Below are 16,642 nucleotides of genomic sequence, written 5' to 3'. Positions count from 1 at the left end.
GATGGTTGGCTTCCCAATGAACTTAGACCAGCAAAAGAAGAAGAAAAAGGAAATAGTAAATGAACTAATCTGCAATCACTAGAACAATTATACTAAACAGATGGTTAAACCCAATGAATTGGCACTGTCTAGTCCAAATCTCACTGCCACATGCATTTGGTCCCTCTCCTCTGAGTGATAACGCTTTCAAGAAACGGCCTTGCCCTTGGGTTCTTCCAAAACATATAGAACCACAATTTCCTCTTGGGAAAAAAATATCTCTATTAGATTTACTTGCTCTACCATCTCATATGGTTGATACCAAATAGGTCAATGTCAACTTCGGCCGTTAACTGCCATAATCAATGAAACTTCAGCAGCCGAATCTACTAAACCTTCTTTTGTAAACTTCTCAATGTTTCTGAGTTAGGGTTTCGTTAAGGTGCACAATGTGAAATCGACATCTACACACATAAAGCTATCTACCATGTAATTGTCGATAAAGCCGGAAAACCCTTGTTCTTCAAATGGTCCCCAATTTTATTAGATTTTGCAGTGTCGCTTGACGATGAACTCTTAACAGTAGATAAACACGTGGACGCCGAAGCGCCTCACCTTTCTCATCCCATAAGCATGAAACATTACAGAATTTCCTGCGAGCATCACATGCTTTTTCTTCTTCCATCCCCAGAAACCTAGTTTCACTGGTTGAAGTTATTACCCTAATGTACCCTCAACCCCAAGCACTTTCTTTCAGCTTTCACTAGATCGAGAGAACTTATTAAAGAGAAGGATTTTCACGGCGTGACATTTCCTTCTCTAATAATGTTCCAGAACACGCTGATCTGCCGCTTGATGCCTTGGATTCTTTGCCTGCAGAAGCACTGAAGTTCTTTTCCAGGTGATTGGTATAGACTGGATAATAAGGTAAATGATCATCATTCTTAGAAGATAAAGACAATAATGCTCCTTTTGTTTTCATCTGTATGGAGGTTTTCTTACTCACAAAACTTTAGGTTAGACCCTTTCATAGGTTTTTCCAGTTGCCCTAAATTTCAGCCCAAGCTCCAGTTCAGGATCTTTTCTCTTTTGTTTCAAGAACAAGTTGTGTTGTAACTGATGATACTATTAACTTTTTCCATAGGAGAAAATATATGAAAAGGGTAACAATTAAACTCCTCTTAACACTAGAACTAATTATGTGTCTTGGATTCAGCTAAATGTGTTGCAGCAAGAATATGAGACATAAGTGAGATGATGACCAGCTCAAGAGAAATCGAAAGAAGAACGAAGTGATATTGTTACACTTCGAAATCACATCCGTGAAATAGAAAAACAAAAGAAGATGCAGCAGGAGAAAAAGTTAGGTGTTCCTGAACCTTCCCAGGAACCTCCTTCTTCCCACATGGTTTCAAATCCATTAGAGGTTTTTTTGCGAGATCAATACCAACAGAAGTTGCAAGTTATTGCTACAATTGATCCATCACAACAAAATATCTCTTCCAACTCTGAAACAGCCTCTTTTTCTTCAAAAGATCAAGAAACGAGTGTAGTATGCGGTGACCATTCGCGATTAAACGGTTTTCAAGCCAAGGAAGTGGGAGAGAAAGGCGGTAGTCAGATCTCAAAGGTGGTGCCGTCAAGTTCAAGGCGTTGGACATTGGAACTTTGGAATAATCCAAGGGTTGTTCGCATCCCACGCACTTTTGGAGGTAAAGACAGGCACAGCAAAGTCCGCACTGTAAGGGGCTTGAGGGATCGGCGAATTAGGCTTTCTGCACAGGCTGCAGTTCTGTTGTATCATCTTCAAGATAATCTAGGTCTGAGTCAACCGAGTAAGGTGATAGATTGGTTGATTGAGGCTGCGAGGCATGATATCGAAAAGCTTCCACCTCTCCAAATTCCTCAAGGATTCAGCGAAGTGATCAACCAACAATTATCGTTTCCTCAGGAATTAACGACTCCCTCAAGGTCACCATTCTTTGACACAAGTCTTCCATTCACAAAGCATGGACTAATTAGTCCTAGTCTCACATTACTAGCTGGCGGCGCGAAAATGGACACCAATGATAATTGTGTTTGGAGCGCAGATGATAGAACAAGGCTGAAGTCGAAGTACTATTGGGATGGGATCTCAGAGGTGAGAGAAGCAAGCAACAAGTTTGAAAGAGGGTGCTATTCCGATAAGAGCAAGCAGATCGATCTCAATGTTCGAGAAAACCAAGAAATTATTGGTTGCTCTGGAACTCGGCTGGTCTCGGATCAAAATTTACTTCCAACTAGCCTGCTGAACAATACCATCGAATACCAGCCCCATATTCCTGACAATCATTTGGAGCCCTCTTCCTACAATTTATCTTTATCCCCATTTGGAAGCTATGAATCATTATCACAGAGAGCAAACCTCCCCAACACCAATGACGCTTGTTTCTTCCCGTCTTCGGCAATAGGTCTCAATTCAGAGACTCAATTTATTCTCGGTCCATCTAAGATGACAATCCCTTCTTCGATTCCTTCATCTTCACCGTGTTGGACTAGTGCTAGTCCTATCGATAATGAACACAGAAAAGTGAACCATAGCTCAGGCTCACAATTGCCTAGCTCCGCCCCGGCTTCACTTAAACTTAACCATGCTGCCCTCGAGACCAAATATTACTCTTCTTCCACGAGATGAAAGCCGAGCAAATGACAATGATGGTAACTGTTGAAATTAAGTGCTTGAACTCTCATGTCTTTTGATTGACATATTTACTTGGATGATGTTATTTCAGCTTTTTGTTGTATTTCTTCTATGGGAAGCACAAACTTTAAGCATAGATTTGGCAAGCCTGTTTTTGCAAAATTAATTGTGTACTGGAGTCATGATTGCAGGTTAAGCAGACACTAAAAGATGTGCTATTGTATTAATTTCAATCCAAATAAAGTGTTTTCTTTTTTAGATTTATTAGGATCCGGATCAGTCGGAACTTCCAGTTGTTGCATTTAATATCTTTAGTTCCATGTAAGCCTTTTCTACACAAGGTATGGTGATGTCTGTCTATGGAATTTGCAAGTCTATTCATTAATCCTGTTTATGGTGCATAATTTTGTGTAGTATAATTTTGATGTTGGCTCTACGTTTTCAAGATCAGAGCAAGTTATAAACGGTGTAAAGAACCACTCGAGCTTTGATTTTTCTCATACATTAACTAAGCCAAAGTACAGGTGACCAACACTACAAAAAAACATGTATTTTTATTATAATTAACTTTAGGTGTAAGAACAAATAATCACGGTTGTTTATTTCCGTCGCAAATTTGCGACAGAATTTGCGACGGATGAAAAATCCGTCGGAAATAAAAAACCGTCGATAATTCCATCGCAAATTTGCGACGGAAAAAAGTTCGTCGCAAATTTCCGACGGAAAAAAAAACCGGCGCAAAATCCGTCGCAAATTTGTGACGGAAAGAAGTTCGTCGCAAATTTGCAACGGAAAATAAATCCGTCGCAAAAAATTCGTCGCAAATTTCCGACGGAAAAAAAAACCGTCACCAAATCCGTCGCAAATTTGCGACGAAAACGAACGTCCGTCCCAAATTTGTAGTTTATCAGCCCGTGATATTCCAACCCTATCTCTCTCTCTCGCTCTCTCTCGCTTTTCTCCCTCTTTCATATGTCTGAAATCAGCAAAATCCGCGCACGCACATATTAATCTCAGTGAAGCTTTTGTACCGGTAAGTATCATAGCTAGCTTCATGACTATTCATCGTTGAATTGTAATTTCTTTTTATTTTATATATGTTTATGTTTGTTTTTTTTTTCGTATCTGCATCACCGGTTTAACGACCGGCGACCGGCAACACCTCGCCGGCCTTTGGATGAGGCCGAACGGCCACGCCGTTTTGCGACGGAAATAGTTTCCGTCGCAAATTTGCGACGAATAAATGAAAATTCCGTCCCAAATTTGCGAGGGATCCTTGATTCCGTCGCAAATTTGCGACGGAATCAAGGATCCGTCGCAAATTTGCGACGGAATCAAGGATCCGTCGCAAATTTGCGACTGAATCAAGGATCCCTCGCAAATTTGCGACGAAATCAAGGATCCGTCGCAAATTTGCGAGGGATGAATTCCGTTTCCATCGCACATTAAAAATTATTAAAAAATGATTCTTAAATGATTATTCTTTTTGGGTATGTGTCTAATTGAAGGTTTTGCAATCCAAGTGGACGTTGCAATTCTCATCAAATTGACCACTTTCTCCTACCAATATTTCAGTCAAATATTTGGGTAAGTCTTCTTTACATGGTAATTTTTTCTATTTCATATTAATTGTTGCGCGAATAACAAAAATTATAATTTCCAAAATTTTATGGTTTTAATTAAGAACAATAGATATGATATTTTAAATATTTTACCAGAATTTTTTATTTTAATACAGACACAATGCAAAGAGAAAGGGCTTGGATGTATAATAAGAACTTACACGGACGTCAAGGATTGACAGATGAGTTTAAATCTTGGGTTGGAACTATTTTTAGACTTTGCTAGTAGTAAATATGAGTTCATGGATGGAAATAAGTTAAGGTGTCCGTGTAAAAAGTGCGGTAATGATAAATTTCTTGTGTGTGATCAAGTTAGAGAACACCTTACTAGATTTGAGTTTAGTCCGAACTATTATAATTGGACTTCCCATGGTGAACCATTTATATCTGATGAAGGATATGGAAGAAGTGACCAATTTTCAGTTAGGGAAGAATGTGGCTATTATGAGCAATTGAACCCATACGAGAGGATGGTGATTGATGCAGCTAGTTATAATTTTGTCACAGAATCAAATCATGCAAGTACTAGTTTTACTCCTACACGTGAACAAGTAGGTACTAGTCATGCTTCACAATTGGAAGATATAGGAGTAACGGGTTTTGATGAGAATGTCTATAATGAAACTTTTCAATCTAATCGGTTAGGGATGTGTTGAAACGACGAGATGAACCTTTATGGGTAGGTTGTGAGGACCACACTAAGTTATCGGTGACAGCCCAGGCTATTAAATATCAAGGCGAGCATAATGTGTTCTGCGGATTGCTTCAACTCTTTTGTTGAAGTAATGCGGGAATCATTGCCTCGTGATAACATCATGCCAAGTGATTTTTATGATATGAAAAAGCTAGTGGATAACTTAGGTCTTCCGGTTGTAAGGATTGATGTATGTAGTAGGGGTTGTATGATATATTGGAGAGATGATGAAAATGCAGAATCTTGCAAATTCTGTAGCCAACCTAGGTACAAGATTAACAGGAGGCCGGATCGTAATTAGAAGCGTAGACCATGCAAGCAAATGTTTTATCTGCCCTTAATCCCCAGATTGCAAAGGCTTTATGCGTCTAAAGCCACTGCTGAACACATGACTTGGCATGCAAATCATGAAACAGAAGAAGGTCTAATGTGTCATCCTTCAGATGCGGAGGCATGGCAACATTTTGATAGAACATACCCTGAGTTTGCGATGGAGCCTCGAAACATCGGGGTTAGATCTCACGTCTTAGATGGATTTGCTCCATTTGGGAAAACAGGAAAAAGTTATTCATGTTGGCCAGTTATCTTAACGCCGTACAATCTTCCACCTGGTATGTGCATGAAGACACCTTATTTGTTTTTGACATTGATCGTGACAGGGCCGGAAAATCCGAAAAAGTTGATAGATGTTTATATGCAACCATTGATTGAGGAGTTACAACGGTTATGGGTTGAAGGTGTCCCTACGTATGACGTTTCTACCGATCAAACATTTGTAATGAAGGCTGCCATTCTTTGGACGATAAATGACTTTCCAGCTTACGGAATGTTATCTGGATGGAGTACAGCTGGGATCTTAGGATGTCCGATATGTTTGGAGAGGTCAAAGTCATTTAGATTAAAACATGGAAAGAAGCCCAGCTATTTTGACTGTCACAGATAATTTTTACCGCCAAGTCATCCTTTCATAAGGAACAAGAAAAAGTTCACCAAGAATAGGACTGAAAGAACGCGTCCACCATTGAGGTTGACCGGCGATCAAATTTGGGAGCGTGTGCAGGACTTTCCAACTGTTGTCGAGAACCCGCACGGCACGACTTTTGCGTACGGAAGTACACATAAGTGGACAAAACGCAGTATATTTTGAGATCTACCATATTGGAAGGCCCATCTTATTCATCATAATCTTGACGTTATGCACATAGAAAAAAATGTTTTCGACAATGTCATAATACTGTGATGGATGTCGCCGGAAAAACAAAAGACAAATTGAACGCAAGAAAAGATAAGAGAGATATTTGCGATCGGCCAATACTAGCTGTGGATGCAAGCAGCAAGGGACCAAAACCGAAAGCCGGTTTATACATTGGATAAGGAGCGGAGGCGAGTTGTTTGTCAATGGTTGAAATCGCTGCGGTTTCACGATGGATATGCTTCGAACCTCGGGAGATGTGTTGATTTGAATGAATGCAAGTTCACGGGTTTGAAGAGTCATGATTGTTACATCCTGATAGAAAGACTAATTCCAATAGCTTTGAAGGAAGTTCTACCGAACTTTGTATGGGGCGCCATTACAGAGTTAAGCAATTTCCTCCATGATATTTGCTCGACAGTGTTAAAAGCATCGCACATGGAAAAACTAGAGAGAGATATTCCAATTATTCTTTGCAACTTAGAAAGGATATTTCCTCCAGCGTTTTTTGATTCGATGGAGCATCTCTTAGTTCACTTGCCTTATGAGGCCAAAGTTGCAGGTCCCGTCCAATTTCGATGGATGTATTCATTTGAGAGGTAATGTTTTTTTTTTAAATACAGTTCAAATTAGTTTATCATATAATATGTTCCTATAAGCTTCTTTCTATTTCAACTAGATTCTTATATCATTTGAAGAAAAAAGTGAAGAATAAGGCACGTGTTGAAGCTTCAATTTGTAATGCATATATTGTGGAAGAAGTGACAATATTTGCATCATACTATTTTGAGCCGCACGTTCAGTGCAAGAGGCGGAGAGTAGGCAGAAATGATGAGGGCCCCATTGATCCCAATTGCACAGCATTCTCTATTTTCAATTATCTGGGTCGACCAAGCGGCGCATGTCAGTTTCGTTACTTATCAGGCGAAGAATTTCATGCAGCCCGTACTTATATTTTACTGAACTGTCCAGAAGTCGAGCCATACTTCAAGTAAGTGAAAATTTGCAAATATATGTTTTGTGTGTCAAATATTTGCTAATATTTATATGATTTTTAATATTAGGATTTTCCAAACTTCAATGTTTGGACTACAACCAAATGAGTTTGACAGTTTGTGCGATGAACAATTTGCAGCATGGTTCAAGACATATGTAAGTTGCCTATGGACCAAAACCAAGTTATTAAAATTATATACATCATTTAGTATAATATATATTATTGACTTTGCATGTGTAACCTTAGGTTCACAGTAATTATGATGAAATTGGAGAGCAAGGATTGCTATATCATCTGTCATGGGGTCCACAGTTAAGAGTTCAAAGTTGGCCAGCATATTTCATAAATGGATATAATTTTCATACTCAAGAATATGGAATAGGAAAATCCACAATGAATAGTGGTGTGTCTGTTCGGTCATCCAATGGTGGCAGTTCAGAAGATGATTTTTATGGCTTGTTGGATGAAATCATAGAGATAGAGTACCTTGGACCATTAATGATGCGGGTTGTGTTATTTAAGTGCACGTGGTTCGACCCCGTCAAAGGAATGAAGGTGCATACGAAGTTCAATTTGATTGAAATAAATCACAAGAAAATGTATATGAAGTATGAACCATTTGTCTTGGCACAACAAGCAATTCAAGTATGTTATGCATCATATCCTAGTTTGAAACGTGACAAAGCTGATTGGTGGGCTGTATGTAAAATCAAAGCATGGCGGAAAATCGAGGAACACTGGAAGGATAGAGCCTACCAACAAGAGGAAGTGTGTAACACTGTTGAAATTGAGGAATATAACGTACCAACTTTACGAGATTCATGTGGAGCAATGATAGATGTAGATCCAACTGAAATTTGCGAATTAAATGTACAAGAATGTTCAGAATATGATTTTCAGACAGATGACGAAGACGAAGATGAAGATTAAAATTTTTGTCACAAAACACTACATATGTGTAATTATTAATGCTACAAGTGCTATTTTGGTTGTTATCATTATTGTTCTTGTTATTATTGTTATTGTGCTTTTTTATTATTGTTATTGTCGATTATTCTTTTTATTTTAATTGATCGTCCGAAATTTTGTCCCTGAATGCCGACAAGTCAAATATTATTAACGTACCCTAACATTTCCGATATTCTAATTTCCATTGCAAAATTTGAGATGCCAAAATTTTGGACTGAAAAAAAGACGTAGCAAATTTAGGACCCAAATAAATGAGATGCTAATTTTTTGACCGAAAAAAAGACGTCACAAATTTACAACGATCATGTAGTATGTCCATATTTGCGACGGACTCAACCTGTCCGTCGCAAATTTGCGACGGATTTTTATTTCCGTCGCAAATTTGCAACGGATTTTTTTTTACGGCGCAAATTTGCGACGGATTTTTATTTCCGTCGGAAATTTTTCGTCCGTCGCAAATTTGCGACGGACTCAACCTGTCCGTCGCAAATTTACAACAGACTATAGTGGTCCGTCGCAAATTTTGCGAGGCAATTTTTACCGTTCGAAATTTGCGATGGATAATTTAATCCGTCGCAAATTTGCCACGGATTTTTTTTTACGTCGCAAATTTGTGACGGATTTTTATTTCCTTCGGAAATTTTTTATCGGTCGAAAATTTGCGACGGACATAATTTAATCCGTCGCAATTTGCGACGGAAAGTGGAGTTCCTTCGAAAATTTGCAACGGACTATACTGGTCTGTCCCAAATTTTGCGAGGGAATTTTTACCGCTCGAAATTTGCGACGGATAATTTAATCTGTCGCAAATTTGCGACGGATTTTTATTTCCGTCGCAAATTTGCGACGGATTTTTATTTTCGTCGGAAATTTTTTTTTTGTCGCAAATTTGCGACGGACATTAGGTTCGTCGCAAATTTGCGACATTATTACCCCCTCCTCCTCCTCCCCCCCTTCCCCGACGCCGCCCAAGCGCGATCTGCGCAGCTCCCCCGCTACCGTCGCCGTCACAGCCATTGCCGCCCAGCCTCGCAGCTGCCCCGCAGCTCCCCCGCCCGTCGCCTGTCGCCCCGCAGGCCGCCTCGCCACGTCGACGGTGGCGGGCCCGGCCGCCCCGCCCATGACCCCCGCCCGTCGCCCGCCCGCCCCCCGGCGGTCGCGCCGTCCTCGCCGTCGCCGTCGCCGCCAGGCCTCGTGACCGCCCCGCAGCTCCACGCCCGTAGGCCCCCCCGCCCATCGCCGGTCGCGAGCCGGCCGCCCGCGGCCCGTCGCCGCCCCTCACTTCGGTCGCGCCCCCGCCCGGCCTCGCCGCGTCCGAGTAGCGGCGCGAAGCCCTCGCCGCCGCCGACCAATAGCAGGCGACGCCTTGAAATGCGCCGCCTCGCCCGCCGCGGAAAGCCGCCCCACGCGCCGTCGGCCCAGCGGCCGGCTGCCGTCGCCGCCCACCATCAGCCGGCCGAGGCTCTCGCCAGGCTGACCCCGCCCGTTACCGCCCTCGCCGGAGCACGGCCCTGCATCGTCGCCGCCGGCCCGGCGCCCGCCCGGCCCATGCCGGCATGTGCCTGCCAGTCACCGCCCGGCCAGCCCGGCTAGCCGGCCACCCGCCTCCCGATCGCCGGCCGACGCAGTCGCTCCGCGTGCAGCCCGCCGCTGCAGCCGCGGCCGCGCCGTCACTCCTCCCGCCTGCCGTCGCCGCCAAGCCGCCAGCCGTCGAGCCGCCGCCCGACGCCGTCGCCACCGACCGACATCGTCGCTGCCGAGCTCCTCCGTCGTTCGCCCGGTCGTGGCCGAGCACCTGGCCAACTAGTCACCATTTGGGCCCACGCCCGCGCCGGGACCGCCACTGTTCGATCGGCCGATTTTTGTTGTCCTTGAACCAAGTAAGCAACTCCCTAAACCCTAGTTAGTATAATTAGGTAATTAGTCGGACTTGTTTAGGGATTATTTAGGATCACTTTTCGTTGGCTAAGTTACGGGTCGATTTCAGGATTGCATGTGGCTTTAATCGATGGTCGACTGGTTAATTTGTCTATTATGTGGATGATTAAGCGTTAAATGACGATAGGGTGATTGATTAAGCGTTTTCACAGAAAATGCTCGAAAATTGAACAATTCTATAAAAAAATCATGAAAAATTACGGAAAATAAAAAAAACAGTATATGTTGGCAACAAATATGAAATTTGACCGTAAAAGTTTTTTAAAATTTTTAAAAAACTAAAATTTCATAATATCACAAAATGGCAAAAATTAATAGTGACCACCCATTTTTAGTGAAATTTAGATTTTTTAACGTTCCGAGACAAAAAATATTAAAATATTAAAAATTTTCATAACCTTATAAAATGGCTTAAAATAAATGTGGTCACCCATTGTGAGGGAAATTTTTATTTTTTTTGGGTGAAAAAAAAATTAAAAAAATATAAAATTTCAAAACTGCATAGAATTGCCTAGAAAACATGTGGCCATCAACTTGCAGTGAAATTTAAATTTTTTTAGGTGGTCAAAAAAAAATTAGAATTTAAAAATTTTCAAAACTTCACGGAATGGCTTATAATACCTGTGGCCACTCACTTTTAGTTATATTTAATTTTTTTAACGTGCCCTAAAAATTATTAAAATAAAGAAGGACAAAAATTTTGGAAACTTACCACCCGCCTGGGTGGCGCTGCTGGAAAGGGCACTCTTCCTCTCGCAAAAGGTTGAGTGTTCGAATCCCAGGCGTCGCAGGGTGACTTAACCGGTGCACGTGTGTGGTGGCTAGCACGTGTCGCCCCCAGGGTTTACCTCCCGGCTGTCGGCCGTGCGGGGGTTCCCTGGGTTACAAAAAAAAAATTTGGAAACTTTACCTAATAGCTTAGACTACCTGTGATCACCCAATTTTAGTATGGAAAATTTTTTTTATTTCAAGGAAAAAATTTTATATTAAAAAATAATAATTTAAAAATTCTAAAAATTTTTAAATTTCAAAACTTTACAGAATGTCTTAGAATATCGGTGGCCACCAACTTTTAGTGAAATTTTTTTTTTTAGGTCCCAAAATAAATTTAACAATAATAACAATTTTTCTCTTACAAAACTTTACAGAATAACTTAGAATACCTGTGGCCACCCACTTTCAGTGAAATTTAAATTTTTATACGTGGTCAAAAAAAATTTATTCAAAATGAATGCGATTCATATAGTGATGTTTGATACCTGTGGCCACCCATATCGTGCTCATATATTGATGTTTCATATCAAAATGAATGGGATTCATAGTATATTTGTTCGTAGGAAATTACACGTCATAAGCACTCGACATTGGCTCATTTAAAGGAAACATTTTCTCAGTCTTTCCATCAAAATGGTAAGCTTCGTCATGTACATCATTATGTGTCTGTAATACGTGTCAATAGTTCTTTACATATTCGCATAACCTTCCTACTTGTCAGTATAAACGTGGAGGTCATTCGTATAGAAGACAAGCCTTTTCCTCGTCCTCGTCCCCGGCCCTTTCCTCTTCCCCTGTCCCGTCATCTAACCCTCAACCACAATATGGTCCGTCACAATATGGACACGTTGGCCCTTCCTCCAACACTCAACAACATGTTACGGGACTTGGCCACATGCGAACTGAATCTCCTCCAGTTCAATCTCCTTTAGCTCCCTCTCCTTCCGTTCCACCCCATTATTCGGCGGAACAATCGAATATTGACGGAAACACAGGTCAAGAAGATAACCGATTCTTCATATGCCCATTTGGAGATTCGTAAGTACTTCATTTTTATTTTAGTATATGTAATATTTAGGGCTTTAGATATTGATGTCAACTGAATTGTCGATGTTGCACAATATCCATATGATTGCAGATTCACGGATGCTCCGTCTGTTGTGAGGGAATTGAACAAAATAGTAAGAAACTTTTGGATGGGAGAGTATATTACTTACAGAAGTGTTCCACAAGAAGTGAAAGAAATGTGGTGGAATGAGTTCAAGGTAAGTTTTACATATTTTATTTTCTCACCAATTAAGTTTGGTGTAGTATATTGATGGTCAAGAATGATGTAAAGGGACTAGAACAACTCTGTAGTTTTCGATACCTAAAGGACCAGATATTTTCCCCGACATGAACTTTACAAAATCTGTCTATATTTGTCTGGTGCATGGTTATGGATATGTGATCATCATAATAACTTTCAATTTGTGTTTTTATTCATTGCAGCGGAAGTTCAAGTGGGAGGAAGCGGAAGACAACGAAGTGAGAAGAATTTTCGATAAGAAAAACGGTGATTTTATGCGAAATGTCAGGAATAGAGCGAAGATCAAGCAAGTGAAGCCGTCTTTCTTTACAGCTGACAATTGGGCGGCAATTAACAGATTTTGGGCATCTGAACAGAGTCGGCAACTACCTTACCAAAAAAAAAAACAGAGTCGGCAACTCTGTGAGCAGAATAAGAAGAATCGATCTTCTAGTTCTAGTGATGGGTCAGCCACATATGCTGGGGGCTCTATCAACATTGCGGAGCATCGCAAACGACTGGTAAGTCTGTTAAATGAGTTATAAGTTAATTTAATTCAATTACTCATGTTTACATTTTGTAGGCACAAGAATTGGGGACGGAACCGACATTTGCAGCTACATTTGAACGCACATTTTAAAAGAAAGATAAGACATGGACTGGCGATCGAGCAAAAGCTGTTAAGGTATGTAAGGTTATACTTTGGCTTATATGTAAACTATAATGAAAACCGTGAATGCTTTCAATATTATAGTAGATATATATATAGTGATTTTATTTTCATCTATATTGTTAATGTAGGAAAAATATGATGAACTTTTAATGAGCAGTGCTAGTGGTAGTGATGATTGTCCTGAGTCCGGGCCATCAGTTGATAATATGGCATTATGGATGGAGGCAACGGGTGGGGTGAAAAAAGGGAAAATATTTGGGATGGGATCGTTATCAAGGATGTACATGCCGAATAATCCTGGAAGTTCATCATCCACTGCGACTGGTCGAAGGAGGTCACGACAAGACGAGCAATTGACCCAAGAAGTGCATCGTTTGAATAATTTACTTGTTCATAAGGACGAACAAATAAATAACTTGGAACAACAAATGAGACTCGTTATGCAATACCTTAACCTCAATCGCTATGACGATCCTCCTGTACCTCCAGCCAATCCAATAGGTGATGGGCACAATGATGACCAACACATTGATGCCGAGAATGCTGATGATGATGATGATGATGATGATTTTCTCCAGACTTTCTAGTTAAAATTCTCAAAATCGGGAGTAAGCTTGCTTCATAATCTTGATTTTTCATAATTTCACTCATATTCATATGTAAGAACATTTATGTTCGTCCTGAAACGTATTTTTGTTAACCGTCTTGTTATTTTACACCTAATTCCACATCCATGCATAAACGCTTCTTTTATATTCTGGACTGATTTATGTATCGACATTTCCTCAGATCTCGACAAAAGTGACTACTTTTGGTGTCCTACCATCGTACCAAAGCTGCGTCTTCTTGTGTATGGTTTTTCTGCGTCTTCTATGGTTGTCCCGTCTCTTAGTTCATATTTTGAATGTATTGTAAGATTGGATATCAAATAGCATCATGTCAAACTCTACAACTTTCCTTCAGTTATTTGTTTCAATTATATGTCATTGTGGCTGGTTTGTCAGAATCTATGGTTTGTTCGTTTTTCTGTTTCAATTATATGTCATTGTCTCCTTTGTTTGATATGGACAAGAATTTATGGCCGAAATGATGTAAAAATAGCGACGAATATTTTAAGCCGAATTTTGCGATCATTACAGTTCGTCGCTAATTTGCGATGAATACATTTTGCGACGAATTTTGCGACGAAATTTGCAACGAATTTTGCGACGAAATTGCGACGGTTCGTTGCAAATTTGCGACGAAATATTTGCGACGGATTGTATTCGTGGCTAATTTGCGAGTAATTTTGCAACGAATTTTGCGACGAATTTTGAGACGATTTTGCTACGAAATTTGCGACGAAATTTTGCGACGAAATTTGCGAAGAAATTTGCGACGAAATTGCGACGAATTTTGCGACGGATAGCGTTCGTCGCAAATTTGCGACGAAATATTTGCGACGGATTGTATTCGTGGCTAATTTGCGACTAATTTTGCGACGAATTTATTTTCGTCGCAATTTTGCGACGAACTTTTAAATTTTCCGTCGCAAAATTTTGCGACGACCTAGTAGCGACGGAATTTTTTCCGTCGCAAATTCGATTTGCGACGGATTTTTCCAAATTTTCCGTCGCAAATTTCGTCGCTAGTCCGGTGTTTTTTTGTAGTGCAAGGTAATCATTATTTTTATTATAATTAACTTTAGGTGTAAGAACAAATAATCACGGTGTTCATAGACTCTGATCATGTGTGAGCTATCTCATTATACTATGAGTCCTTTTGTCGTCTTATAACGTCTAACTATGAGGAGCCTAATCACCCACTTGTTTACACTTTCGTCAGATTTTAATAGCGCAACTCTATCTTGCTTAATTAGAAGCCAACTAGCAGAATAACAATAATTACATGAATCAGCACTTCAGGAAGTTTGTAAAAGAACAACTTCAATGCTGGACAGGTTATATAAGATCAAATAAAGCAATTTCTATTGCAAATTGATCTAAAATATCGAAAGAAACGAAGGCTAGGGGTCTAGCTAGTGTGTGCGATGAAAAATACTGATAACGATAATCCGGCAAAACTGAATTACTCACTAGAACTAGTTCTTAGTCCTCTAAACAACACTTGAAGTTTAGTGCTTGATCTTCAACTTCTCTTTCTCTCTCCCCAAACAAACATGAACCATAATAGATTTGCATGATCCTTAAATAAAAGCCCTGCAGCCATAGAGAGAATTTTGGAATGAAAAAGTGAAGATCTAGATGAGTATCTGCCATTGCAGCAGCACAGACAGAGGCTTTCACCGTCAAAAATGTCTTAAAATGGATCCAAGAAAATTAAAAAAATGGGCAACAATAGAAGCGGTTTGGTGGTTAAGGAAGAAGCTTTGTTTTTTTTTTTTCAAGATAAATAGATGGCATGTACATAAAGAAGACAGAAGAAAGGCATTGAGTGACTGTCGTACGTGGGGATCCTCAAAAGATTAAATGAGAGCATCACCCCATAATTGCGACTGCATGATGTATTCAGATCCGATTCAGACATTATTGTTGATAAGTTCAAGTACTCGTGAATTTGTCAGAAAATTACTTTTTTATATATAGCCACTTTCACACTGTTTCTATAATATACTTTTCATGCATAATTACAAACTCCGAACATTAGAGCAAATAAAAAAGGGTCGCACTATTTTCACCATTTGTATAACTAAATCCACCCCTTTTTTTACTAAAAATGCAAAATTTCCCTCAATCATTCAATTGCAATTTAAAGTGATAGCCCATAATCTATTTACTTTCCTTCTTTTTTGTTTTTTTTTTCTATTTTTATTTAGAATCTAGTTGCCATAATTAAATACTTCACATGTTTTGTGCTTGTTTAATTGGCTATCTCGTGTATATTAAAGGCGTTATCTTTTTTTTACCTTTGTTTCATCCATTTTTGTTTTACTTTTGTAGTGCATATCACCATCAAACCCTTTCTTTCTTATCTTGATATTTTTTTGAAAACACTTCGTGGATGATATTAATTTTTGTCAATCCAAAATGATGAGATTTCACCGGCATTCAAAAAAAAATTTATTTTATGAATGTCGTGATTTAATTACATTTCATTTTTTAAAATTTCACATTGGATAATATAACTATGCTTTTACTTTAGAAATTCTTCATAGAGGTTTTCTTTGTCTGTTTCATCAATCATCCCATTATATGTATACATGTATAAAAGACAACTGATAAGAAAGATTTTAATGGTGTTACACACAACAAATGTGAAAGTTTATAAACAAGTGATTGTGTTAAAAAAATCTCTACGTTAAAGTGTTTCTAGATTCTACTTGTTAATTAATCCAAAAATTGTTAGACAATGTAGAAAAAAATTAGGTTTCTCGAAAATTTCTCTTTTCGACAAAACTAATTTCTACATAAGTAAGATCTAAAAATAATTTGAAAACATATTTTTAATATACATGGATACCCACAAGAAAAAAAACAAGTGAAATACTGTGGTAACTAGATCCTACATAGAATTAGAAAAAATAAACAGAAAAGGAAAGTAAATAAGTTTGGGCCATCAATTTAAATTAAGACAAGAGCAAAAAATAAAAAAATGGACGAAACAAAAGCCCCCAGCGAGAATCGAACTCGCGACCTTTCGCTTACGAGACGAACGCACTACCACTATGCTATGGAGGCTCAACGGTTGTCAATTCGCATCTAATTTTTTTTAAAGAAAACTTAGGTTTTCTATCTCAAGTTATAGAGGATCCGCATTTGCGTTTTACATTATCAGAGATGAAAGATGAGATTACTTCTGCAGAAAGAAGGTGGCCTGGGCATTTTCTTTTCCTCTGT

The 16,642-nt window shown here is 39.5% G+C and overlaps 1 non-coding gene and 1 pseudogene across 1 annotated transcript; one reads left to right on the top strand and one right to left on the bottom strand.

Moving 5' to 3' along the window:
• The first annotated feature begins 621 nt into the window (after positions 1-621).
• On the top strand, positions 622-2,923 carry LOC115690987 (transcription factor TCP5-like; annotated as a pseudogene).
• A 13,488-nt stretch (positions 2,924-16,411) lies between these two features.
• On the bottom strand, positions 16,412-16,483 carry TRNAT-CGU (transfer RNA threonine (anticodon CGU)). Its single transcript has one exon. It is a non-coding gene; the product is annotated as a tRNA-Thr (tRNA).
• Between the last annotated feature and the right edge of the window lie 159 nt (positions 16,484-16,642).

The sequence above is a fragment of the Syzygium oleosum genome, unplaced genomic scaffold (genome assembly GCF_021117445.2).
Source record: "Syzygium oleosum isolate NSW1041296 unplaced genomic scaffold, Sole_v2.1 Sole_v2.09, whole genome shotgun sequence".
Taxonomy (NCBI): Eukaryota; Viridiplantae; Streptophyta; class Magnoliopsida; order Myrtales; family Myrtaceae; genus Syzygium; species Syzygium oleosum.
This window is presented reverse-complemented; position numbering and strand designations above follow the sequence as displayed.